Below are 27,880 nucleotides of genomic sequence, written 5' to 3'. Positions count from 1 at the left end.
TCCATAAACGTGGACGCATGTGAAAAAGTGCAATATATTTATCTGTACAGTAATCTATTTATTTATTTATATATATTTATTTATTTTATATATATATATTTATATATTATTTATATATATATTTATTTATTTATATATGCACGTTATTGCTTTTTTATCCTGCACTACCAAGAGCTTATGTAACGAAATTTTGTTCTTATCTGTACTGTAAAGTTCAAATTTGAATGACAATAAAAAGGAAGTCTAAGTCTAAGTCTAAGATCTTCACTGCCAAGCACTTGGTAGTCCACTACTTCTTCCCGGAGGCTATCCAGGTCCATTCGCAGCTGCGGCTTGGAACTTACAAGCTATTTCTTCATCTTACTCGTCGTCGGCGTCGCCACGGCTGTATCTTCCTCGTTCTTCTGCTTCGTCTCCTTGTTGTGTGCGCAGTTATGCACTCTCTAAAAGCCGTAGATGTTATTGTCACATATGCATGTACAGTAGATGGCAGTATTGTCCTGTTTAAGAGTGTCACAACATTGCTGTTTACGGCAGACAAACTGCTTTACGGTAGACGAAAACGTGACTGCTGTTGTTGTGTGTTGTTACCGCGCTGGGAGGACGTTAATGAAACTGCCTAACAATAAACCCACATAAGAAACCAAGAACTCGCCCTTGATCATTCTACAGTTATAACGTGATTGGGCAGGCACACTGTTTATATTGTGGGAAAGCGGACGTGAAAACAGGCTGTCCTCGCTCAGGTCCGCATGGAGCTGGAGGGGGCGTGGCCTCCAGCTCCGCCTGAATTTCGGGAGATTTTCGGGAGAAAATTTGTCCCGGGAGGTTTTCGGGAGAGGCGCTGAATTTCCGGAGTCTCCCGGAAAATCCGGGAGGGTTGGCAAGTATGCATGACACGGATCTTGCAAAACAGCATAAAAGTCAGTTAATTGGCCTACCTTGGCATAATACAACATAATTAACATTTCATTGCGGCCCGCTGGATATTTTAAAACTGATGATTCCAATGGTTAAAATCTGCACTTTTGAGTGACATACCTATAAGTCATGATATGCCCCTAAACTGACGGCAATACACAATGTGACCAGCAGATAATGCTGGATAATGATGTTCAGGTAAACGTAAGAAGAAGACAGGTTAGGATACATTCTTGAAAGAATACATGTTTGAGCTGAAGCTCGTTGTTAATAAGACAAAGTTTGGTCATTAATACATGAACAGCGCTACGGTGACAAAAGGAACAGTGATATTATAGTGAATAAATGGATGTTTTTTTATCCTTTTGCTTTTATTTCTTGCCGTGTTTGTTGTATATTTGTTGCTCTTGCTGGATTATAAAATATATCGATCAAGGAAGGGGTCTGCAGTAGAGGAGCAACTTCATATATTTTAAATATTCAGTGTTTTATTGTACATAGCTAATATTGTAAATCCCAAATTCCGTATATTCATGTACATTCAAGTGTCTTTTTCAGTAAAAAACTAAACAGAACATCTCAAAAACGGAGTTAACTTTAGTTATTCATCCATCTATCCGTTTTCTACCGCTTGTCTTTACTGAATTATATGACAGTCAGAATGTACATAAAAATATAGAATGTGGAATTTGCAATATAAATTAATAACAATAAAACAAAGCAGTTAGAGTGTCCGCCCTGAGATCGGTAGGTTGTGAGTTCAAATCCCGGCCGGGTCATACCAAAGACTATAAAAATGGGACCCATTACCTCCCTGCTTGGCACTCAGCATCAAGGGTTGGAATTGGGGGTTAAATCACCAAAAATGATTCCCGGGCGCGGCTATGCTTTGATTGATTGATTGATTGATTGAGACTTTTATTAGTAGGTTACACAGTGAAGTACATATTCCGTACAATTGACCACTAAATGGTAACACCCGAATAAGTTTTTCAACTTGTTTAAGTCGGGGTTCACTTAAATTGATTCATGATACAGATATATACTATCATATATACTATCATCATAATACAATCATCACACAAGATAATCACATTGAATTATTTACATTATTTACAATCAGGGGTGTGGAGGGGGTGGGGGGTAGGATATGGACAGCAAGTAGTGGACATATATAGAGAGAGAGAGAGAGAAAGAGAGCGAGAGAGACAGAGAGAGATCAGAAGGCATAAGAAAAAGTATCTGCATTTGATTGTTTACATTTGATTATTAGCAATCCGGGGAGGGTGTTAGTTTAGGGTTGTAGCTGCCTGGAGGTGAACTTTTAGTGCGGTTTTGAAGGAGGATAGAGATGCCCTTTCTTTTATACCTGTTGGGAGCGCATTCCACATTGATGTGGCATAGAAAGAGAATGAGTTAAGACCTTTGTTAGTTCGGAATCTGGGTTTAACATGGTTAGTGGAGCTCCCCCTGGTGTTGTGGTTATGGCGGTCATTTACGTTAAGGAAGTAGTTTGACATGTACTTCGGTATCAGGGAGGTGTAGTGGATTTTATAGACTAGGCTCAGTGCAAGTTGTTTAACTCTGTCCTCCACCTTGAGCCAGCCCACTTTAGAGAAGTGGGTAGGAGTGAGGTGGGATCTGGGGTGGAGGTCTAGAAGTAACCTGACTAGCTTGTTCTGAGATGTTTGGAGTTTAGATTTGAGGGTTTTGGAGGTGCTAGGGTACCAGGAGGTGCATGCGTAATCGAAAAAGGGTTGAACGAGAGTTCCCGCCAGAATCCTCAAGGTGCTTTTGTTGACCAGAGAGGTGATTCTGTAGAGAAATCTCGTTCGTTGGTTAACCTTTCTGATTACCTTGGTTGCCATTTTATCACAGGAAAGGTTAGCCTCTAGAATGGAACCTAGGTAGGTGACCTCATCTTTCCTGGTGATAACAATGTCACCCACTTTTATGGTGAAGTCATTGACTTTCTTAAGGTTGATGTGGGACCCAAACAGGATGGATTCTGTTTTACCCAAGTGCATGGATAGCTTGTTGTCAGCGAGCCAGGTGCAAGTTCTACACAGCTCAGCACTGAGGATTTTCTCCACCTGTGACTTGTCCTTGCCGGATACCAGCAGGGCCACTGCTCCCCTCACCTCCCAGGGGGTGATCAAGGGGATGGGTCAAATGCAGAGGACAAATTTCACCACACCTAGTGTGTGTGTGACAATCATTGGTACTTTAACTTTAACTTTAATATTGAGAATATGCGTTGCACTCCTACAAACCAGCTCCTGATCGACATCATTTATAATCGAGCAAGAACAACAAAGATGCAACAAACACAGCGAAACATAAACGCAAGGGTAAAAAAAATCCACATTTTTCAATGTTCTGCAGAACTTTGCTATGTAGAAGTCTGTCTCTGACACTCGTTATCAGACTTTTTTGCACTGTAAACAAGCCCCGCCCACGCTGTTCATTCCCAAAGCTTCGTATGTCACTCATAAGTGCAGATTCTAACCAGTGGAATCCTTTCTAAAGTTTGAAAATATCCAGTGGGCCGCACTGAAATGTTAATTATGTTTTATTATGGAAAGATAGCCCAGTTAACTGCTATTTTATGCTATTTTTTCATGTGACTTCAAACTTGACACCTCATTTGCTGGTTCTGAGACAGGATCGATTGCTTCTGTCTTAATTTACTTTTTGAAACTTGCATTTTGAAGCGGCAAATTTTTCAACATCGAATTTTATTACATTTATTTTTCTTTTACACTGAATGTATTTTTAATGAAACAGTTCGCATATGTTGATGTTAAAAAAATTCAGTTCACAAAATTCAAAGGCAAAATATTCAAATTCAGTGTAAAAAAAATGATTTCTTAATAAAGACACAAATTAACCACCATAGAGCCGCACTATACTTTTGTTGGCATGGAAAATTGTTTAACATTACCTAACGGCGGTCTGGCTGAGTCCATTCTGAGTGCTTGACTGCTTGTTTCCCGGTCACCATCTTCAGCTCTTAGAGCATTTTCCCTGTAGAGAACCATCTGTGGGAAGACTCAAATAAGAAAAAAAGCCTCAGTAACCCTACAGCAAATATTAGGTGTATGTCCTCTGCAGTGGACATTTGTGTTTTCCACAACAGGCTTGTCTTTTTATTTAAATTTTCTTTTCAAAAACGTGTAATTCTAACAGAAGTAATAGAACAAAAACACAAATATCCTCTGCACAGGACACAGTCCTCAGGAGCAGGGCCATGTTTTGTGTAATGAAGGACATGTAAAATGTCAATTAATGAATGACAGTTCGCTTCATATTAAATCTGATCACAAACTTACATCACTAAAAAGAATATGATGGACAAGTTCCTGTTTTTTTCTAGCTCTTATGGCGCTTGGCATGAATGCTTGTCTTAAAATGTAATGGTGCTGGGTTTGATTCCCAGTCAAAGTCATGTTAAGGCTTAAAAATCTGTCTTTGAATTATGTTTCAATTATTATTTTGCACAAAAAATATTAGCTAATAATGTATTTCCCATGAATTAATTTTAGCTAAAAAAATGCATTAAATAAAATTCCAGTTTGATTTTAAAAAAGGTACAAAAATAGTTTGACATAAAAAAATATGAACACATTTTGAAATGGCAAGGGGGGCTCCAAATAAAATTCTGCTTAGGGCCCCTATTTAGCCCGTGAGAGCCCTGCTCAGGAGGATATACAGTAGTTCAACACTATACAAGGTTTGCCTATTGTTTTAGTTCAAAGCCTCCTCATTTTATATTGTGTTTGTATATTTATGAGCATAATAGGGTTGTACGGTATACGGGTATTAGTATAGTACCGCGATACTAATGAATCATTTTCGGTACTATACCGTCTGTGAAACGTATCGCTACTTTTCACCTGCACTTCGCCTGCAATCTCTGTCTCCTGATGTCCAGACCAACAACACCCAACTCAGTTTTTGTAACATATGATGTCAAGATGGCTGACGCACGTCAACAAAGTCCGGAAGTTGTGAAGCAGTGTGATTGCAGGCCAGCAGGGGGCAAAGTTCAAATACATGTAGTAAGAAGCGTGCATGATCATCAGGGTGTGTGAGTTCAACTACAATCTATTTCATGTGGTTAGCCACACAAGCCCAGACACTCCTTGCATTGGTTATCCAAAGATTGTTGCTATAAGTGGCAGGATAGAAACGTAGGCTCACCGACACACACAGTCTGTGACCTAACATGGCTTCTTAACACAACTGTAGAGAGTTTCTACTGCACAAGAAATGGGGAATCCGTGCATGTAGACACTGAAGTGAAAGTGTTGATGGGTAAAACATGGTCCATTGATGCTTATGGCCACCCACATTAGCATGAGAAACCCAGTTAAGAAATAAATCAGATGGTGGCTGTTGCTTCTCAGTACGAGGAGGCCTATGAACTTCGTCGGCACAGCGGACAAACTTGTGCAAAGTAGGCAGAAGATACTTAAGAATATTCCGGCGAGGGTTCCGTGTTGAAGCCTCTGGGTCTCTGAGCTGGCCAAGATGAAGAAAACATCTCATCGATGTCCCATGTGGATGTGGGAATGAATTGTGGAGGCAATAATCAACTTGTCACTCTCCTCCTTGCGGCATGAGCATCCATTCCCCACGCACGATGTACAACTCACACATGCTATAAATCCAAGCTGTCTGCACCCGGAGGATGGACCATCCAAATTTATCTCTTCCCCTTTTAAGGCACAAAGTGTAAACACACCAAGTTTGGACCCTCCACCTCGCGCAGCAGTTAACATCAGTGGCCGTGAAACATGCTGCGGGGCCGCATCAGGCCCAGACAGGTTTTACAAGACCTACACTCTCTGTCATGCCCTCAATCAGACCGCGTTTTCCCCCCATCGGTGCCGTTTCCTCTCACAAACCTCTCCCTTATGCCCCATTATACGCACAAGTTCACAAAAATGTTCACGGAACTAGTCTAAAGAAAAGGCATTTATTTAACATCCAGATAAAGGCCTTTTACAGAAAGAATTTAAGGGGGCTTCTTTCCTTGTCTCCTCAGTTATTTCCCTTTTGCACTTCCTTTACCCTTTCCTCCTCTTCGTGGTTTACTCATCCTCCCCATTCATGTCTTCACCTCCTGTCTGACCAAATGAATCTCTGAGGGTGAGCAGGTAAAACCACAGCTATAAATCTTAGCACTGGGTCTGTCCATCACTTCTTATACAAAAGTGCTAGTACAACATGTTTGTGTCTTCCCATGTAAATGTTTTTTGGAGTGGCACTAACCCCTATAACATAGATATCAAACATGCGGCCCGCGGGCCGAATCAAACCCGTAAACAGGTTCAATCCGGCCTGCGAGATGAGTTTGCTAAGTGTAATATTGACCTGCGTTTTTAAATTAAAGAAACTGCTCTTCTGGATGTGTTCACTGGATGTCGCAATATAAATTCTGTTAGGCAAGCAAATAGTTTGCACCGGGGCGGACAAGTACCGTATTTTCTGGACAATGGGGTGCACCGGATTATAATGCACACTGCCGATGAGGGGGTCCATTCAGGTCTTTTTTTCATACAAAAGGCGCAACGGATTATAAGGCGCATTAAAGGGGTCATATTATGATTTTTTTCTAAATTTAAAACACTTCCTTGTGGTCTACACAACATGTAATAGTGGTTCTTTGGTCAAAATGTTGCATAGATTATGTTTTACAGATCATCTTCAAGTCTCTTTCTGACAGTCGCTTCAGGATGCGCCGTTTTGTGGGCGGTCTTATTTACGTGGCTCACCTTCGACAGCGTCTTCTACCCGTCATCTTTGTTGTAGCGGTGTAGCGTGCAAGGACAGGAATTGAAGATGTGTCAAAAGATGGAGCTAACTGTTTTAATGACATTCAGACTTTACTTAAATCAATAATGAAACAGCATCTCCTTATCCGTGGCTCACTAGTGCAACAACAACGCCGGAAATGTGTCCCGTGAAAAACCGTCCGACCGGAACTCTCTAATAACTAAAATTCTGTGGGGGAATTATGTAAAGCCACTACACAGGTAGTTTTTAGCGCTTCCATAACAAGATATAAGTTAGAATTTTACACTACTGTATATTAGAAATGGCAACAGCAGAGGGTGAATGTCCCATATCAAGAAGATAGAGAAATCGAAGAAGCTTATCGATTATGGTGTCGCCACGGACTACAGTGGCGGACATGCGCACATTTTCAGGCCTTATGCAGATCTGCAGATCTCAAATACACATCAGCAGGTACCAGTAGGTAAGAAAAGTTGGTTTTGCATAATATGTTGAAACAAAATGCCAGATAATATGTCTGCTAATGGGTGCCATTTTGCGGTCCTTATACACACACCATAGTAATACTTGTATCTCTGACTATGGTAGCCGTAATGGGTCAACAATCCATCAAGCGGTGCGGCTTTAAAGTCGTACTAAAACATTTTGACAGATTTTTGAGTGCCGTGTGTAATGTTCTATATTTTCAATGGAACATTTAAAGTTTTGGTGTTGTTTACTGGCGTCTTTTTGCAATCTACACGTATCTCTTATGTGTGACTACCAACTACTGGTCACACTTATCATTACACCATGTACCAAATAAAATTGTTTCGAGGTCGGTAAGCACAACCGGAATTATTCCGTACATTAGGTGCACCAGGTTATAAGGCGCACTGTAGATTTTTGAGAAAATGAAAGGATTTTAAATGCGCCTTAAAGTCCAAAAAATATGGTATGCTAAGCAAGAGGTACACAGTAAACCGGGGCTACGACTTCTCCCCTTCCACTCAACATAAAACAAACAGGATTAAAAAAAACATTTGGTAACCCCACTTAAAATTCTGCATGAGACACTGCACATTGATATAGTTCTGTGAAAATGATTCTCTTCTGTGCATATTTAAAGAAAGGGAACAGTGTGTGATTTACAGCAATCCTGTCAGTCTTTTAAGTTTTTAATTTTGGTTTGTTGAAACTGTTTATACATTGCCCAGCTTTTATTTTTCTATCAATACACAGTGATGCCTAGAAGGCAGGGAGTAAGTAAACCCTCTTGAATAGTTTCTCCTCAGTTTGTTGAGTTAGCACAGGATTAATATGTGGAAATGATAAATGTGATAGATGGATAAATGTGATACATAGAATAGTTTTTATTTCTGCTTTATTTTGTTTTTGTTCAATCTTGGATGGGCTGTGACTTAAAGTTTAATTGCGTTGTAAATATACTGTGATTAAGTCTAAGTTCTTCATGGTGTTTTTGAAACTGCAACCATTTTTTTCCTCAGAATTTTCAACTAACTTGAAGGGTTTGGTCAAGAGGATTATTTATGATATGTACATTTTCAGAATGTGCTTGTTCTATTTGGGGCTGAAGTAAAACAAAGAAAACAATCTGAAGTTGTCGTAGTTGTATATTTAAGTTATCATGCAATGATTTTACCTGTCCGGCCCACTTGGGAATATATTTTCCTCCGTGCGGTCCCCGAGCTAAAATTAGTTTGACGCCTCTGCTCTATAAATAACTTCTTGTCATTTTTTTTTTTTTTTTTACAAATCACCAGCTCTTTCAATCCCTGCTTGAAATGGTTGATTTGAGGCCCGGCATGCACAGAGCATTGTAAGATACATTGGGATGGGACTTGAGGATGCTTATACGACAAGATGTGCTCAATTTCTATTTAAAGAGGCCCCAAATTGGTCTCCACTTATTTAAATCTTTTACATAAAGAAATAATGTTTGACCTCCTCCTCAAAAACTGATTGAAAGTCTGATCTACTGAAGGTTTACATGTTCTAAAACAGCTAATCTGCTAACTTTGTCTGTCTCTTAAATGAGACAAACAGAGCGCAAGGCGTTAAGTGTATCTGTCTTCATGTATATGCAGAATTAATTCTGATTATTAGAACCCCCACATTACTGCGTGGAGGAGATGCAACTATAATCATTCATCACTCGCAATGTGATTCATCAAGACTATCTGTGTCCTTGTCAACATTTTTGAACTGTCAGAATTATTAGACATATCGTCTATTCAGCATTATCATTTTATAATTTCACAGCTGTTTGATGACTCAAGGAGTTGATTAAAACTAATTACATTGATTTGTTTGGGTGTCTGCTGGCTTTTTTAAATGACGTTCATTTCTTCATATAGAAGCAATATTATGAACATACAAGATCTTTGAGACACTTGTGATTTAGGGCTATATAAATAAACATTGATTGATTGATTGATTGATCTACTACATGAAAAAAACTTCAATATAAATTTCCTTGCGTCTGGAACAGTCCATGGAACGCTCGCAGTAATTACCAAACATACAGTTTCATTGTAGATGCATTGCAGTACTGTGTCTAAAATGCCCAGAAAAAGTGGTACATGTCGGCTGCATGTCTCACAACATAGCAAAACTACACAGGTAGGAAGGAGCAAGGTAACACACATGTGAAGCCGTGTAGTGCACACTAAAATATAATTTAAATAAAGCAGTCTGCACGAGTTATTAATTGCACAGGCAGTCTTAGAAGATCACACGCCCACTAATGGTACACGCAATGTTATAGTTTAGCTCTTTAGCGCGTGGTATCAGACCCTGAGTTTATTGTAAAAAGGGACAACACTGAACATTTGACATGTAAATATGTGAGATTGTAGCCAATGGCTAATTTCCATCTCTAGTCCCTCGGAATATTGATGTTAAAATTAGAACCAGATTAGGACCAACATATTGAAATAATAGTACACAGATTAACAATTCAATGTCAAAATGTCAAATTTCAAGGTATAGGTGCCAAAGGTGTGGTTGTAGACACTCGCTGCCACAAATGTACCTTGTACATTACATGAATACATAAATAATTGATCAAATGCATATTTCATAATATACACTATATACATGCTCGGTGTCTTTCTGTGCTTAGTTTGCATGTTCTCCCCGTGACTGCGTGGGTTCCCTCCGGGTACTCCGGCTTCCTCCCACTTCCAAAGACATGCACCTGGGGATAGGTTGATTGGCAACACTAAATGGTCCCTAGTGTGTGAATGTGAGTGTGAATGTTGTCTGTCTATCTGTGTTGGCCCTGCGATGAGCTGCCGACTTGTCCAGGGTGTACCCCGCCTTCCGCCCAAATGCAGCTGGGATAGGCTCCAGCCACCCATGTGACCCTCAGAGGGACAAGCGGTAGAAAATGGATGGATATTCCCTCGTAGTAGTTATAGTTTTGTGATTATAGTAACGCAACACCGTTATTATGTTATGGCCTTATGCCCAACACTGGTTGTCACACCTTTTCTTCCATGTTTCTCCTTACTAGGTATATCCATGGTTCTGTACTTTTGCTCTTTTCCTTCTACAACTTATTTATGCTGCTGCGTTAAGGCGATGTTTGTAGTCCCCCTTCAAATACTCTCGTGTAGTTTGACGTACGCCTAAAAAAAAGTCTTACCTTGCACAGCAGCGACCTGGCAAAGGCTGTAATTGGTTGGCTTTTAGCACTTGTCCTGTGTTGATGCGATTCAATCATGAGGCACACTGCCCACCTTTGCAAAGTGCCTTCTTTGTTTGCAATTAAAGTATTGTGACACAGCACCAGTTCCAATAACACGTAATCCCTCTCTAGTTACCATTGTTTATCAGCAACAAAGGAAGTGTCATGGTTCCTCACCAAAAAAACACTGCCCTGAGAATTGAATGGCTGATGCAGAACTTTAAAAGACTCATGGCGGTAACTCAAGGGATAGTGTAGCGACTACTGTACAGTACACAGAAGCATAAACGGGCTGATGCAACAACAGAGGGATAAAATAGTTGTAGGTTGCAGACCCTTTAACTAGACCAGGGGTGTCAAAATAATTTTCATTGAGGGCCACATCGCAGTAATGGCTGCTTTCAGAGGGCCGATTTTTTTCAAATTAATTTACATTAACCTGTGATTAATCGTGATTAATGGAAATACATATGCATTTGATTATACGTTTGTTTTGTTTTTTTATGTATAACTTGCTTTAAAATCATAAATAAAGATGACAAACAGATATTTAACTATTTGTTTTTATCTCACAAAAATAGTTTGCAATACAGTTTATAATAATATAATTGGCATGATCAGATAATATTAAAGTTTAAAATATGCATTTTTTTCTGTCAAAATTGAAAGAACGAATGCATTTAGTAAAAAAAAATAAAAAAAAAAAAAGTATTTTATTGAAAACCATTTTTACAGGCTTTCGCGGACCACATAAAATGATTTGGCGGGCCAGAACTGGCCCCAGGGCCTTGAGTTTGACATCTGTGGACAAGGCTGAGTTGACATCTGAGGTGTTTAGCTCATTGTCAAGCGCTTTTGAACACAGCTCTTATTTAAACACAGGCAAATTAAGTACCGTATATTTTTGTACGTCAATGACATGGATGATTGTTTCTGTACTGTAATATTGATGAATGTGCAATGCTCAGAAGATAGCAGTGCAGAGCTGATGGTGTCAATATTGCAATGTCATGTATGCTCACTTAAGCTTGGCATTTACCATAATTTGATATTTTTTTACAGGCAAATCAGTTCTTTACCTCATACTTTTTCGTTACCTTTCGTTACATTATACACAGTTATAACATGATACGTCACAATTTTTAGTTTCTCTTTCCAACATGTACAAAAAGGAGTAAAAAGAAGCAGAGCTTATTTAATCCTATCCCTTTTCCCTGTCATAGCAATTACACACATTTGTTCACTTCCTGTTCTCAATTTGTACCCATTTAACACCATGAATAATAAATAACTCTCTTCGGAAATGCAATTGTTAAATAAATTGTAATTAATATAGTGAGTTTAATAAAGTTATCTCATGTTCACTAAGGTTCAAAATGTTTATCAGAGTTATTTATACTTTGTAAACACCTTGAGTTTGAATCATTTCTTAAACTGGATCATATTAGTATTTTTACTTAATCTATTTCATAATTTAAAGGCCTACTGAAACCCACTACTACCGACCACGCAGTCTGATAGTTTATATATCAATGATGAAATCTTAACATTGCAACGCATGCCAATACAATAAAGTGCAATTTTAAATTTCCCGCTAAACTTCCGGTTGAAAAACTCCTTTGGATATGACTTATGCGCGTGACGTCACAAAATCCACGGAAGTGGTTGGACCCCATCGGACCCGATACAAAAACCTCTTGTTTTCTTCGACAAAATTCCACAGTATTCTGGACATCTGTGTTGGTGAATCTTTTGCAATTTGTTTAATGAACAATGGAGGCTGCAAAGAAGAACGTTGTAGGTGGGATCTATCGGTGTATTAGCGGCTAAGTACAATACTTACAGCAACACAACAAGGACTACTTACTTAGCAGACGCCTAGCCGCCAAACCCACGGATGAAGTCCTTCGTCGCGCCGTCGATCGCTGGAACGCAGGTGAGCACGGCTGTTGATGGGAAGATGAGGGCTGGCTGGCGTAGGTGGAGCGCTCATGTTTTTATCATAGTTCTGTGAGGTTCGGTTGCTAAGTTGCTAAATTAGCCTTAGCGTCGTTAGCAACAGCATTGTTAAGCCTTACCAGGCTGAGAATTTTTAACCGTATAGTTACATGTACATGGTTTAATAGTATTGTTGATCTTCTGTCTATCCTTCCAGTCAGTGATTTATTTATTTTGTTTCTATCTGCATTTGAGACAGATGCTATCACGTTAGCTCATGCTACAGAGGTTCGTCGATGATGGGTGTCCTTCGTCGCGCCGTCGATCGCTGGAACGCAGGTGAGCACGGCTGTTGATGTAACCGTGTAGTTACATGTACCTGGTTTAATAGTAGTGTTGATCTTCTGTCTATCCTTCCAGTCAGGGGTTTATTTATTTTGTTTCTATCTTCATTTGAGAACGATGCTATCACGTTAGCTCAGTAGCTAAGTGTGTCACCAATGTATTTTCGTGGAGATAAAAGTCACTTTAAATGTCCATTTCGCGTGCTCGACTCTCATTTTCAAGAGGATATAGTATCTGAGGTGGTTTAAAATACAAATCCGTGATCCACAATAGAAAAAGGAGAGTGTGGAATCCAATGAGCCAGCTTGTATCTAAGTTACGGTCAGACCGAAAAAAAATACGTCCATCACTGCCTCTTTAGTCCTTCACTGTAACGTTCCTCATCTACGAATCTTTCATCCTCGCTCAAATTAATGGGGTAATCGTCGCTTTGTCGCTCCAAATCTCTCTCGCTCCATTGTAAACAAAGGAAAATTGTGAGGAATATTACCTCCTGTGACGTCACGCTACTTCCGGTACAGGCAAGGCTTTTTTTTATCAGCGAGCAAAAGTTGCGAACTTTATCGTCGATTCTCTCTACTAAATCCTTTCAGCAAAAATATGGCAATATCGCGAAATGATCAAGTATGACACATAGAATGGATCTGCTATTCCCGTTTAAATAAAAAAAATTCATTTCAGTAGGCCTTTAAATCCACATACTGATATACTTAAGGCTTTAAGTGTTATCCGTTTATACAAATGTTTCAAATGACATTTTTCTCTATAGGTTATATTTTCCCTCCTTTTTTTGAAAAATTGTTGGGCTTTCTTGGAGGTTATAGTTCGTTTTGTGCATAATTTTAACTGTTGCATCATATGTTTTTGTGATTAGAGTAAAATAAAGAAACAAACCATATAAAATCAGACTGTGTTGCCGTGGCTCTGACTAAGTTTGACAGACCGTAAGATTGCTCAACTCTTGCTATGATTGCATAAATGTATGTTGGTATTATTAGACGTTTGATGTTCTGCAGGATCCACAGAATTCCTTTACGTTGCAGACTACAGTCAACAAGATCCTCATTCAGAACTCTGTTTACATCTATGCTTGCCTCAACGTGAATGCACACTATTTTCACATGGTCCAATAAAAAGTTGTGTTACCTGTTCCAACAAATCCAAACAAATAAATGTTTTTCAACCACATAACTCTGGTGTAACACACCATAAATCAATATGCAATTTTGATATAATCATAAATGTTTACAGCACTCAAATAGCGGAGTTTTATGACATGAAATATAGATGGCTTTGGAGACTTATTAGGCCAAAAGTGAAGAGTCAATTATTAAGAAATATATGTAATCCATCCCTCAAAAACAAACCCTGCAGGACAAATAGTTGAACTTGTATAATATTTTTACTGCAGCACATGTATCATCTTCTCCCTACAATGGATATAATAGATATTGTATTATATATCCATGCATTCTCCAGGTGCTCTGTTTAAGTGCACGTGTGGGCGCGTATGCATGTTTCTTCACTTAGCGGTACTGTATCCCCGCCATCATTTTATCGATGATTATTTTTCCTGTCAAAAAAAACAAAAGATCGATGTCACATGATCTTTGTTTCTGTTGTTCCGCCAGCCTTTTAGCCTAGCTAAACAGCTCAAGAAAGGATGCAAAACATAATATGTTTTATCACCTTTAAATGAAAAGGAAACTCAAAGAAAAAAATATATGTCATTCAAGATGGGAAGAGGAATGTCATGATTGATGTGGTTGTCCTGGATTTCATGGACATGTGTATTAAAAGGGGAAGAAGAGAGATATATGTTGTTGTTTTATACATGGCTGAACAATATCACTTTTCGTGAACATGTTTCTTCTAATCTACCTTCACTTTTTGCTAGTATGGGGCAAACTAGCGTATTTTCCCGATTATAAACCGCACCCACTCAATTTTAGAGGGGAAAAAAGAGGTTTTCATATATTACAGGGTTTCCCCTAAACTGGCAAGATATCTGTGGCTGTGGGGGCGTGGTTATGGAGTGGTCTCATGATGTCATCCAGTAATTTGCATAATTTGCTCTGATAAGATTTTCTTTAAAAAGGCTCAAAAATGTATATATACATTTAAAACAAATCTGTTACTATGAAATAGTATCAAATATATATATATATATATATATATATATATATATATATATATATATATATATATATATATATATATATATATATATATATATATATATATATATATATATATATATATATATATAAAATCGTTTTGCCATATTTTCAATTGTTGCTGCTTTGTTGAGATTTCTTCAGTGTTTTCAGACTTAATTACTTTTTTTTTTAAATTAAAACAACTAGCAACAAACCTAGCATCTTCTTCTAGTGGTATTATAGAATGTACTGGTTTTTAGAGACTCTACTTCTGTCCCTTGATGTCCCTGACGAAAGAGGCGAGCATGACGTCACACTTGCTTCGCGCTGTTGCTCCAGTTGGACTTTCTCTTCTAATATTTTGCACATTTTGAAGATGGCTGTCTGCGCGTACATCTGCAATATATATATGTATATATATATATACAGTACATATATATATATACAATATATATATATATATATATATATATATACAGTACATATATATATATATATATATATATATATATATATATATATATATATATATATATATATATATATATATATATATATATATATTTATATATATATATATATATATATATATATATATATATATATATATATATATATATATATATATATATATATATATATATATATATATATATATATATGTCCACATTGCAGACATGCTGACAACGCTCCAGACAGCCACAATACCGTGCGTTTTGTTTACATTCGCTTTTGGTAGCACAGATTTCGTTGATCAAATTCTTCTTTTGGTGGTCAAGTTTTCAGTAAATCCCTTGTCAGTAGTGCGCAAGTAATAGACTAATTATATATCAAGTCCTACTGTAACGACCAGGTAATGTTAATGTTTTATGGATGTCAGTTTTTCCCATGGTCACAAGGGTGATTGGTAGAGAATGAGGAAGTTTTGTTGTGTGTCCGGGGAAGCGCGGACTCAGGAGAAAAAAAGTGTTTGTTGGAATTGTGCCGTTTGTTATCTTAAAATTGGTAATAAATGTTAAAAAATTGCGTCAGACTCTGTGATTTATTCTGGGAGCTAAGTTACATTTTATTACTTTATGTAGTTTTAAAGTAAAAAAAACAACTTATTTTCAAGGTGTGGCGATGATAAAAATGCCATGGTAGCGCAAAGACCACAGGGCTCAAAGCTCAAAAATACGGTACTTGGAAAATGTTGTAAACTAAGTTGCAAGATATTCTACATTTAATGTAGCTTAAATATAGTAAATATACCAACCAGAGAAAATAAATAAATAAAATGAATGCATGAATAATAGCGATGAGAATTGATTAAAATGTTTCCGGTTCCAATTCCACTTTAGATTTTGCTTAATTTATTTGGAACTCAATAAAGAAAAAGGTGGATTAGCCTCAATTTTGTTTAGTTTAGAGGTAACATGACTTTAGAAAGCCTACAGTGAGGTCATATACGTAGCATAGAAGAAAAACAGTTGTGGTTCAAAAAAGCGACTTTGATCTATAATTATTGCATTATGTGTGTTCAAATGTTTCAGCATATAGGAGTGTTGCATATGACGTCAGATCCGTTTTTCTTTTTCGCGCTTTAATTCACACAATGGTCAAGCATCTTGAGCGTAGCTTAAAAAAAAAGTAAAAGTGAGTGTAGAGTTTGAGCAGAAAATGTCGCATTGCTGTGGAAAGAGCTTCCATAAAGTCCCGAAATAAGTGGTTCATAAAAGTAATAAAGTTAGGAAAAAAATGAAAGTGCGTCGAAGGAAATGGCTCTTAAAAAATATCACTTTCATCATCTTGTGGAATACAATCGGACCACTTGTGTCTGCAGCAATCACTTTGAAAAATGTTTGTTTGAACATTTGATTTGTTTGAGAACCTTTCTGTAACGCAATCAAGTTTATTCTCTAATAAATTAGTAGTGTTTGAGAGCAGAACTAAACGTAAAGAAAGGACAAGAGATCGCATTAGTTTTTGTTCTTTTGTGGTTGTTTGCTATGCCTATATATAACTAGGAAGACCTGATTGTGCAAATAAACTAACGTCATGTTAAGTCCTAGTAATAAATATTGTGATTGTTGGTCCAATCCACCATATTTTCATTGGCCATTTTAATAACAAAAACTAAAAGCTTAGTTGTTGTTGTGCAGAAAAGCCAAGTGCTTTAACAAAGTTTTGTTGTACTTGTGAAATGACAATAAAGACCTACCTAGTACCTACCTACCTACCTTTATTTGACACGGATGACCACATTGTAGCGTCTTTAGTGATATTAGTTAGCATCAAGAAAATATCCTGATTAGTATCAATAAAAAAAATTAATAAATCTTTCGTAGGCTCAACAGCATATACTGAATCTTGATATTGCTAGAAAACATTGCTGAACAACAGGGACATCTATAGTTAAATAATGAGATAAAATATTAACTTTAAATACCGTAAGTGTCAAATGAAGTTAGGTAGCAGTAACCTCTTGGTGATGATAAATGGTTTAAATCATTCAAAAAATTATTTTTCCTAAGAGTGTAAAAATCCACTTCATCCAATTTTAAATATTTTTTTCATGATCGCTTTTATATTTGCCAATAAATGTTCAAAACATGCCTAAATCTGCACTGATTCAGGGTAATAAACAGTAGCCTATTAGGGCTTAGACCATTGCCTGAAATCCGAAAGTGCTCGGATGTGCCTCTAGGTCACGTGATTGCAACCCAGCTCTTGCTCACATGTCCTCCTCTTGATGAAATAGCAACCTTATAATTATTGCAAGTAGCGCTATTGCAATCTTTTCTCGTAAAATGTTAGTGTTTTTTTCGACCAGGCATCGCCATATTGAGATCTGACGTTATTACGCAATAAGCACATTGTGTAATGATGTCATCCCCACCCGGAAGTATCAAGAAGAGAATTCCTTGACAAAACGGCAAGCGATTCCAAGGAATTTATATTGATTTTTGATTCCTATCCCTAATGAATAATATGAAATGTGAAAAAACTAATATATGAAATGCCAAAAGTAGCTAAACTAAATTGAGGTGTGTCTTTTTTTTTAAATGATCAAACTTCTCCAAACAATATATATATGTTAATATGTTAACAATAGGTGAGTCATTTCTTAACTCAGTCAAAACCCTCATCTGTTCCGTAGTATTAGACATAATGGATAAATAATGTGATGATGGCTTTGCATCAAAGCACTTACAAAAAAATAACTACAATCAGATTGCTTTGATGTCATACCAATGCTGTCATACCCCCCCCCCCCCCCCCCCCCGCGACCCTGAAAGGGATAAATGGATGGATGGATGAGAGGATATGTGTATGCTATGTGGGGGGTTGCTATAGCATTTATAATGTACAGTTGCACACTGTACTTACACGTTGTACTACAGTATAAATGCACAATCACTTCCATACATCAGCAAAGAACCAGAGGCTGACAAATGACATTCATACAAATGGGTCGACCAGAAACTTTTTGACTAGACATACAATTTCCTTGGCAAATCCTTCCACTGTTTCTGAAAAAAAAAAAAAACAGTTGTTTTCAATGAGAGTACTGGGCTGACTTCCCAGATAAAGTGTGACTGACCTTGACCACTTCCAGCAGAGTTGCTCTAGTAAAACTCCCCTCCCCTTATCAGATTCTAGGAATTAACATTGTGGATCGGGCCGAGCGGAATGTGTATGAGCATCGTAAATTGTGTTTATATTTTTAGTTAGCAGAGAGGTGTTCAACCTTTTTACACCATATAGCAAAATCAAAGGATTTAGGGAGAGGAAAGACAGTTTGGTCTCGGTTTTTCTTCTTTTTCACACTCATCTGTATTTTCATTTCATTCATCATCTCATTTTGGTACCTGGCGTGGAGAAACACCAGAGCGTCTCGTAGCGTCAAGGGACATTTTTTTTTTAAAGTATTCAAATGTACAGTCATGACTATAAAGTGATATCGTTCACATTTGAATCAATATGGTACTGATTCCCAGAACTTGGGAATCGATTCCGGTACTCAACGGTATCAATTTTCGGTACTTGATCATCCATCCATCCATTTTCTACCGCTTATTCACTTTGGGGTCGCGGTGGGCGCTGGAGCCTATCTCAGCTACAATCGGGCGGAAGGCGGGGTACACCCTGGACAAGTTGCCACCTCATCGCAGGGCCAACACAGATAGACAGACAACATTCACACTCACATTCACACACTAGGGCCAATTTAGTGTTGCCAATCAACCTATCCCCAGGTGCATGTCTTTGGAGGTCAGTTGATTAAAAAACAAAACAAAAAAGCGTTTTATTAAAACTGTGATTTCGAGTTGTTATCTTGCTTTTTTACACTTCTGTGTCACAATAACAAGTACTGTACTGTACGGTACTGTATTATTATGCATTTGCAATTTCAAGACGTTAGATGGCAAAGATGGTACTCTTTGCCATTAATTTGGATGTGTCAGTTTTTAATTTTGTTGAGTCCTACAGAGTGCTTAAACTGTAAGTATTATATTTATCACACGCCAGCTGTTTGATTGTAACGTGACACTTGGTTGTAGCTTTAATTGCCAGATTTGGGGGTGTTGAAATTGGCATGTGAAATCGCTAATGCGAATCGGTAGCATCCCTAAGGCAAATCCAATGTAAATTTGCATCAAGCTAGGGCAGTTTGAAAAGTAGAAGCTTAGTGCACTTTTGAACACTATCTTCTTGTTTTTTTGGCATGGAAAATTGTTACACTAACTACAGGCCATCGGGTAAACCTCTACAATATATGGAGATACACGCAAAATGTTTCATTAAAGTCTCAAACGCCAAAAGACTCGTTTAGAGCGAGCTTGGAAGAAGGCAAGATTTTTTTACAAATATCACAGTTATACTGTCATATTGTGTAAAAAAACAAATGTTTGTGTTTGCAAACCTTACAAAAGCTCATGTTTCTAGTAAAACTCACAAATATGCATTATTTCAGGCATTATTAGACATTTTGCATGTTTGGTTTAGGAGTTATGTTTGAATAAATTTGTATTGCTTTTTTCGCATTATATCAGGATTCTAAGAACATTACTGTCACATTGAGTAAAAAAATAATTGTTGTGTTTGCAAACCTTACAAAAGCATATGTTTCTAGTAAAACTCACACAGATACATTATTTCAGGCAATATTAGCCATTTTGCATGTTTGGCTTAGGAGTTATGTTTAAATAACTGTAATATTGAGTGTGACAGTTATACTGACATATTGAGTAAAAAACAAATGTTTGTATTTGCAAACCTTACAAAAGCACCTGATTCTAGTAAAACTCACATATACACATTAATACAGGCATTATTAGACATATTGCATGTTTGGTTTTGGAGTTATGTTTATATAACTTTCATATTTAGCATGGCAGTTATATTGTCATATTGAGTAAAAAAAAAACAATTTTTTGTGTTTTAAAACCTTACAAAAGCTCATGTTTCTAGTAAAAATCACAAAGATACATTATTTTACGCATTATCAGACATTTTGCATGTTTGGTTTAGGAGTTATGTTTGAATAAGTTTTTATTGCTTTTTTCGCATTTTCACAACAAATGGTTTCCCGGCCCACACATTGGACACCACTGAGTTAGCAGATCTTTTCAGTGCACATTTTCCAGCCCTAACTACGAATTGTATTCACTTTTAGAACTCTTAAGTCAGAAGTTCTTGATGTCAAGGCATTGTAAGAAGTTGTTTATAGTATAGTGTATGTTACATTTAAGTTGATCAACCATGCAGAAAGTAAGTTCATATTGTTCCCTGAATTGAGGTGTCAAAAAGATGGATGTATGAAGGCAAAGACACACAATAGTTTCTAGTGTGTTAAACGGTGCATGTATGTGCTGTGTCTATTTTCAGGACTATTAAATGGCTCCATATAGAAAAACTCTGCAGGGTTTAGATGTGTTTTGTGTTGCTGTTTATTCAAGCTGTGTTACTCCGAGGCCCCCACAAGCATCATGGGTGGCCACTTTGACCCGACAGCCGAAAACTCACAAAAGCACATAAACTCAAAGAGAGCGGTGTATACAATTATCAGCCCACTACATGTACACATTCATGCACACACACACACTAGGCTGGCACATACATTCTTCCTTCTTCAATACTTGAGTCTGTCACATGCATTAATGCACACAAACATAAAGTAAACACTTGTAACTTCTGCACAAATTCATTTTGACACAAGCACACACAGAAATGCAATCACACACCCCTGCTGGGTCGTAAAAACAAACTGCTCCAAAATATGGCATTTGTCCTCTGATTAAACATTCGCATTCCAGCCGGCTGTGTTTGGCCAAGCCGGGCAACAGGCATCACAGTGACAGTCGGACATGGGGTTTGTCCCCGTGATCGCTCATGAAGGGAAGCTTTATAGCACAGCCAAGTCCATAGAATCTGCTTTAAATGGCCCCCCTTTGCGTACAAGAACGACTGCACCCACTCTACTTCCTCACCTGCTAGTCAGGGCCCCGCAAAGTCAGGAAAGACAAAAACAAGAGGCCCAGAGGTCAGTGAGGAATGAACGTCGGAGGCACCAATGAACAGTAAAAGTCACATTTATTGGTGTGATATATTGATGAAGTTTGCTCTTTCCTCCTGCTTTTCCACAGACAAAGTAGACTTGTTTATATATATATATATATTAGTGTTGTCCCGATACCAATATTTTAGTACCGGTACCTGTACCAAAATGTATTTCGATACTTTTCGGTACTTTTCTAAATAAGGACCACAAAAAATTGCATTTTTGGCTTTATTTTAACAAAAAATCTTACAGTACATTAAACATATGTTTCTTATTGCAATCGAAGAACAATTTTGTCCTTAAATATAATAGTGAACATACAAGACAACTTGTCTTTTAGTAGTAAGTAAACAAACAAAGGCTCCTAATTAGTCTGCTGACGTATGCAGTAACATATTGTGTCATTTATCATTCTATTATTTTGTCAACATTATGAGAGACAAGCTGTAAAAATGAATTATAAATCCACTTGTTCATTTACTGTTAATATCTGGTTACTTTCTCTTTTAACATGTTTTATCTAAACTTCTGTTAAAATGTAATAATGATTTATTCTTCTGTTGTTTGGATACTTTACATTAGTTTTAGATGATACCACAAATTCAGGTATCGATTCGATACAAATTAGTTACAGGATCTTACATTGGTCATATTCAAAGTCCTCATGTGTCCAGCAACGTATTTTCTGAGTTTATAAACATAATATGAATTTTTTAAAAGGAAAAAAGATTATGTGACGATAAAAAATAGCGATGTAATCATAGTAATAGCAACTAGATATGCCAGGGGTCGGCAACCCGCGGCTCCGGAGCTGCATGCGGCTCTTTGGCCACTCTGATGCGGCTCAGCTGCGTACTTGCCGACCCTCCCGGTTTTCCCAGTATACTTAACGACCCCCCCGATTTTCCCAGGAGACTGCCTCTCCTAGAAATCTCCCAGGGCAAATATTATCCTATTTTCACTCTAATTACTTAATCAAGGGTGTGCCCTAATGGCACTGCATTAATTGTCCTCTATAGCATTTACAAACAGCGTGCCAGCCTGGCCACTTGTTATATGTTGCTTTTACTTGCACACGTAGGCGACAGCGAGGCATACTTGCTCAACAGCCACACAGCTTACACTGACGGTGGCCGTATAAAACAACTTTAACACTGTTATGTTACAAATATGCGCCACACTGTGAACCCACACCAAAAAAAAATGACAAAAACATTTCTGGAGAACATCCGCACCGTAACACAACACAACAAATACCCAGAATCCCATGCAGCCCTAACTCTTCCGGTCTACATTATACACCCCCGCTACCACCAAACCCCCCCACACATCAACCCCCCCCCCCCCCCCTCTCCGTGCGTCGGTTGAGCGGAAGAGTTAGGGCTGCATGGGATTCTGGGTATTTGTTGTGTTGTGTTTATGTTGTGTTACAGTGCAGATGTTCTCCAGAAATGTGTTTGTCATTCTTTTTTGGTGTGGGTTCAAAGTGTGGCGCATATTTGTAACGTAACAGTGTTAAAGTTGTTTTGGTACGACTACCGTCAGTGTAAGCTGTGTGGCTGTTGAACAAGTATGCCTTGCTGGCACTTACGTGAGCAAGCAAAAGCTGCATTCAATATGTGGCCAAGCAGGTACGCTGTTTGGGCAGGCTGTAGAGGGCGCTAAAAGCAGTGCCAGCACGTCCTGAAATTTGGGAGTCTCCCGGAAAATTGAGAGGGTTGGCAAGAAAGACGCTATCAAGCGCCATTCAATTAAAAGTCGCGGGCCGCACTAACATTACATTTCCTTATTAAGATGCGTGCCGGTGCGTGTGTCAGAGACCCCTGGTTAACATAGCGCAAAGCAATTTAAGCTTTGTATGCGGTGTTTTTCATTTTAAATTTTCAAAATGTTTTTGTGGCTCCCATTGTTTTCTTTAATTTGTGAAACTTTCCAAAATGGCTCTTTGAGTGGTAAAGGTTGCCGACCCCTGAGATACGCTATTGCACTTGGTATCATTACAGTGGATGTCAGGTGTAGATCCACCCATGGCATTTGTTTACATTCAGGGTGCTAGCTTGCCGTTAGCGGTTAGTTATCGTATCCTCCTACAGTGTGTAGTGAAGCATGTTTAGCTATTCCTCGTCCTGCAGGGATGATACTTGTAAAAAACGTACTTTATTCGTCGCCTTGTAGGCGAGGATTAGTGATTTAGAAGTAGCTAAAACACTGCCGACTGCGAATGGACGTTTGCCGCTAGCTAGCTAGCCATGTCTTAAAGCACCTCTTCCGGAGGGCGTTTCAGTGTTATAAGTTCACCTTTATTGTTAATTTTTAGATGAAAATTTGTCCGTTCTCCCTTTTCTGTCTACACACTGTGTCTGCTTGTAAGTACTCCGTGATTGTGCGCTGTCGAACACGCTCTTCTGCTCGCAAAACCAGCAATGTCATAACGTAACGACGCGCCGTTATGCCCGGGAACCGGTAATTTTCAAAGAGTTACACAGTATATTACATTTTAGGCATTCAACACTGCCTTTGAAGCTTGAATCGCAAACTCTGCAAAGTTTTGTAAGTTCCGCTTTCTGCTAAATTTTAAGATATTTCATTGATAAACGCATTGGGGAAAAAGCTTTGAGCTGTGGCGCGTGCAAGTCTCCAGTGATGTGAAACCAAATCACACGGGCTATCTTGCTCAAATTGTTGACTTCATGTTCAACCATGCAAATCGTATTAAAGGAGCAAAGCTACAATGGTCAAAAAATGAGCTGATGTTAACAAGGTAGTGTACGGGCTATGGGGTAAAAGTAACAAGCTCCAGACACACAGAGACATATTATACTAGATAGGAAGAAGACAACTTTATGGGACAGCTGTGTAACCAAAGGAACTGCAGTAGAATGTGATTGAAATGAACCAATGAGTCAAATTCTGTGGAAACTTTCAAAAGTAAGCATTAGTTTTACTGTGGTTTATTATTGTCCTGTTCAGCAATAAATCCCTATATATATAAATAATGTATTGTGATATAGAATTTAGGTCATATCACCTATCCCTAGTTGGCAGCATTAGTTGGGTTAGTAGACACCAGTTGCGTGATAAAATTCCCTTATTTTACTCTATTTTCCTGGAAAAAGTCCCATATTTTGAAAGGTTGACAGCTAGGAGCTAGAGTTTGTCATAACCAAACCAAACATGACAAATGTGAAAGCACACTCCTATGGGGAAAATGGTAAAGTGTATATTAATTCCTCAAGTCAAATAATTTCAGGAGATGAGCTAGAAAAACGAAGCGTTTATTCTTCTCCATCTCCTGCCACACAGCTGAAATGTAATTTTCCAGTGTTATGGATCTACCTGGATGGTCTGCTCAAGCTGACTGTATTGCAATCCAGCAAATTGTAGATTTATGACTATTTAGAGACTTTCTGCAGCCAATAGTTCTTTGGCCTGATCCAAACTCAAATTCTAATGTATCCAATATTTCTCTTTCATAAGTCCACTGCTGTGTAAATGTCTGCAAGCCTGAAAACCCCAAGTGAGGATGGGAACACTTGGTACAACTAACCTCTGTTTTTCTAACTGGACTCCAGCAAAGAGGACTAAATCTGTATCCCAGATGTATGTTCTGCATCAAGCATTTTCATTGCAGTCTATTGGACATGGCACCCAAACGGCTGTGGGTCCGAAAGTCTTCCAGGGGCTTTATGACTCGAGATCTTAATAAAGTGTCTGAATCAAGTCCCCGTCTGGGTGCTGAGAGGATGTGCCTTGAAGAGCTTTGCAGGCCTTCCGAAGGATTTTCTAACTTCAATCAATCACTGCCAGTCCTTTGTGTCTGGGTCTTTTTAAAGGTTGTTTTAGAAGGTGACAACGTAGATTACCCCCTGAATCTCCTTCGCATGCTTGCTCCCAGAGGTCTCGGCACATCATCACGCATTGGACCACCATAACTTTTCATAAGTGCTGTGTCTCTCTTTTCATTGTGAGCTACAGCGATGAGCTCATGCTTGGAATATGGACTGCATCATGTTAATAGATGGGTTTGATTAGCTGGTGAAAGACACTGTCCGCAGCATGAAACAGAGCTAAATGGAAAGTGAGCATTTAATACCTCTGCTAAGCACAAAGCAAGGTATTGATTTATGTTTGTTGGTTGGTTACTTAGTTATGCAGGGTAAACACAAAGACAATCGGGCTGTTTTTGTCCGGTTTTCCCCTCTTCCAACCAATGACAGCAAACATCCGATTATCTTCAGATATACCACATTCGCAGGCTGTGTCTTTTGCATCAGCACAGCCCATTTACCCATGTTGGTCTTGCAGCGGACCATGCCCATGCAAAGTCTGTTGAACGGCTTCCACATCTTCCATGTACCATGACCTGGTGATAGTTGTTCTTTGCTTTGTATTGGCAGCTTTGCGAAGTTTTGGATTGCAATGCGTTTTTCCTGCCAAAATGCTAACCTGACTGTTTGAGGGGACTGGGATAGTGGCTGGCTTTGGCTTTCAGTGGAAAAAGCTTTTTCTGGACTTCAGGCAGCTTTGGGCTGATTCGTTGGAGTGACAGGAGTGGTGGTTACCAGTTCAGTTTGTTCACTACAGTCTGTGGGCAACACTGATGTCTGGCAAGTCATCGCTTCGTGAATTGGGACGTGATACAGAAATTAGCCAATCAGGAAGCTAAAACAAAAGTATTGCAGCTACGTTGTTTGAAACGTAGCTTATAAAGTCCAAGTTCACGCTGTCTCCATGACTTTTCACTGTGTTTTTTTTTAGTTTTGGATTTTTCTTTTAAAAATGGTCCCAAGACCACCATCATTGCTTTTCTTCTTATGTCCTCTTCTACAGTATATTGCCCATTTTTCCGCTCGTTGCGACGGTGGTTGGTCGTTATAAAGCTTATTTTTCGCTTCTGTTAGATCACGAGCTTTGGGCGATATTGTGATTGTTAGGAATTAGATACAGGGCTAGTATCGCCGAAACTGAAAACTAGGGCTGGGCATTTATGGCAAAAATTATAAGTATTTTGATTGACATTATAATCATGTTTATTGACACAGTTAATCATTAATTGAAAAACATGAGTATTTTTTGTACCATCAAAACTCAACTTAAAATATAGTTTAAAAGGAACAACAGATATAAATTAGTAACAAATAAACCACGACGAGTAAAATAATAATAATAATAATAATAGTAATAACAACAGCTATATAAAAACAATAAAATTCTGTTTTTCTGTTGTTGTTGTTTTTTTTTTTTTTTTTGTTATTTACCTTGACACTCATTTTACTCCCATAAAGTGTGTGCTTTTTGTGGCATAAATTTAATTTAATAACATGTTTAAAAGCAAAAATCCTCACATGCATGTTTGGACAATTTTAACCAGTACAATGGACAATTTTGACCAGTACCGTATTTTTCAGGTCATCGGGCGCACCGGATTATAAGGCACACTGCCAATGAGCGGGTCTATTTTCATGCAAAAGGCGCATCACATTATATGGTGCATCAAAACTCCACGTTCCATTAAGGGGTGCGGCTTCGTAGTTTACCAAAGTTGTACTAAAACATTTGACAGATTTTTGAGCGCTGTGTGTAATGTTCTATATTGCCAATGAAACATAGCCAGTAAAATGTGTTCTACTACACACAATTGTTGAGAGAAGTCAATCGTGCAAAATAACAAAAAATAACAATGTAACAAAAATGCACAATTTTAACCACAAAAATAACTGACATGATACAGAAATATTTGTTAAAAAAATTACTGACAACAGACAAGAAGAGATGCTGCAATGGCTTAAAGTAGAGCTTAAAATCAAGTAATATATCTCGGTATGTAAAATACAGAGAAACTGCAACAAATGTATCAATCCCTTCACGCTAGAATTGATCCAAAACCAATTCCCACCTTGGTATCGATATTATCTATATTTAGATCGATACGGCCACCACTATAAATCACTTTTCTTCATAATGTAAGATTTCCGGCATAAAGTACTAGGCTCTGGCTCTGAGATGGGACAGAATTGTTATGTGTGCTGTGCTGTGTGGATCTTATTGTAATATAATCATCAAAACTGCTCAATGCAACTGGTAGTTTTTTTTGACAGGGCAGCTCATTTCAACAGAACACCGGCTCTTTTTTTGGGAGCCAAGCCAAAAAAACTGTCTCTTTTACAAGAACAAAAATTCCTATCACTGTATTTGTCATTCACTACAAATCATTATTAAAGTTCAAAATGTATGTTTTACATGTAATTTCTCTCCAATTATTGCTTGCTTACAATTGTCCTCAATGTGGTTTAGGTAAGTAAACACAGTGGGTACGCTAACGTTAGCCTACCCTCTTCTGGTGTACTCTGCTCCACAGTCTTCATTTTGCTGCAGTGGTCCATTTTTTCGTTCTTGCCTCAATCTCCTCTTGAATACCATTTGTTTTCTTATTGTGGCTAATAAGACCAAATAATACAGAAAACCCTCATTCGCCTCCAT

The 27,880-nt window shown here is 38.1% G+C and overlaps 1 long non-coding RNA gene across 1 annotated transcript; it reads right to left on the bottom strand.

Annotated features, from left to right (window-relative positions):
* Positions 1-391: 391 nt before the first annotated feature.
* On the bottom strand, positions 392-27,880 carry LOC133654961 (uncharacterized). Its single transcript, XR_009826915.1, has 3 exons — positions 27,732-27,880; positions 3,866-3,962; positions 392-443 (listed from the first exon to the last, which is right to left on the bottom strand). It is a non-coding gene; the product is annotated as an uncharacterized LOC133654961 (long non-coding RNA).

This window comes from Entelurus aequoreus, linkage group LG08 (assembly GCF_033978785.1).
Source record: "Entelurus aequoreus isolate RoL-2023_Sb linkage group LG08, RoL_Eaeq_v1.1, whole genome shotgun sequence".
Classification (NCBI taxonomy): Eukaryota; Metazoa; Chordata; class Actinopteri; order Syngnathiformes; family Syngnathidae; genus Entelurus; species Entelurus aequoreus.
The sequence above is the reverse complement of the archived record's forward strand: the minus strand, read 5'-3'. Positions and strand labels throughout refer to the sequence as shown.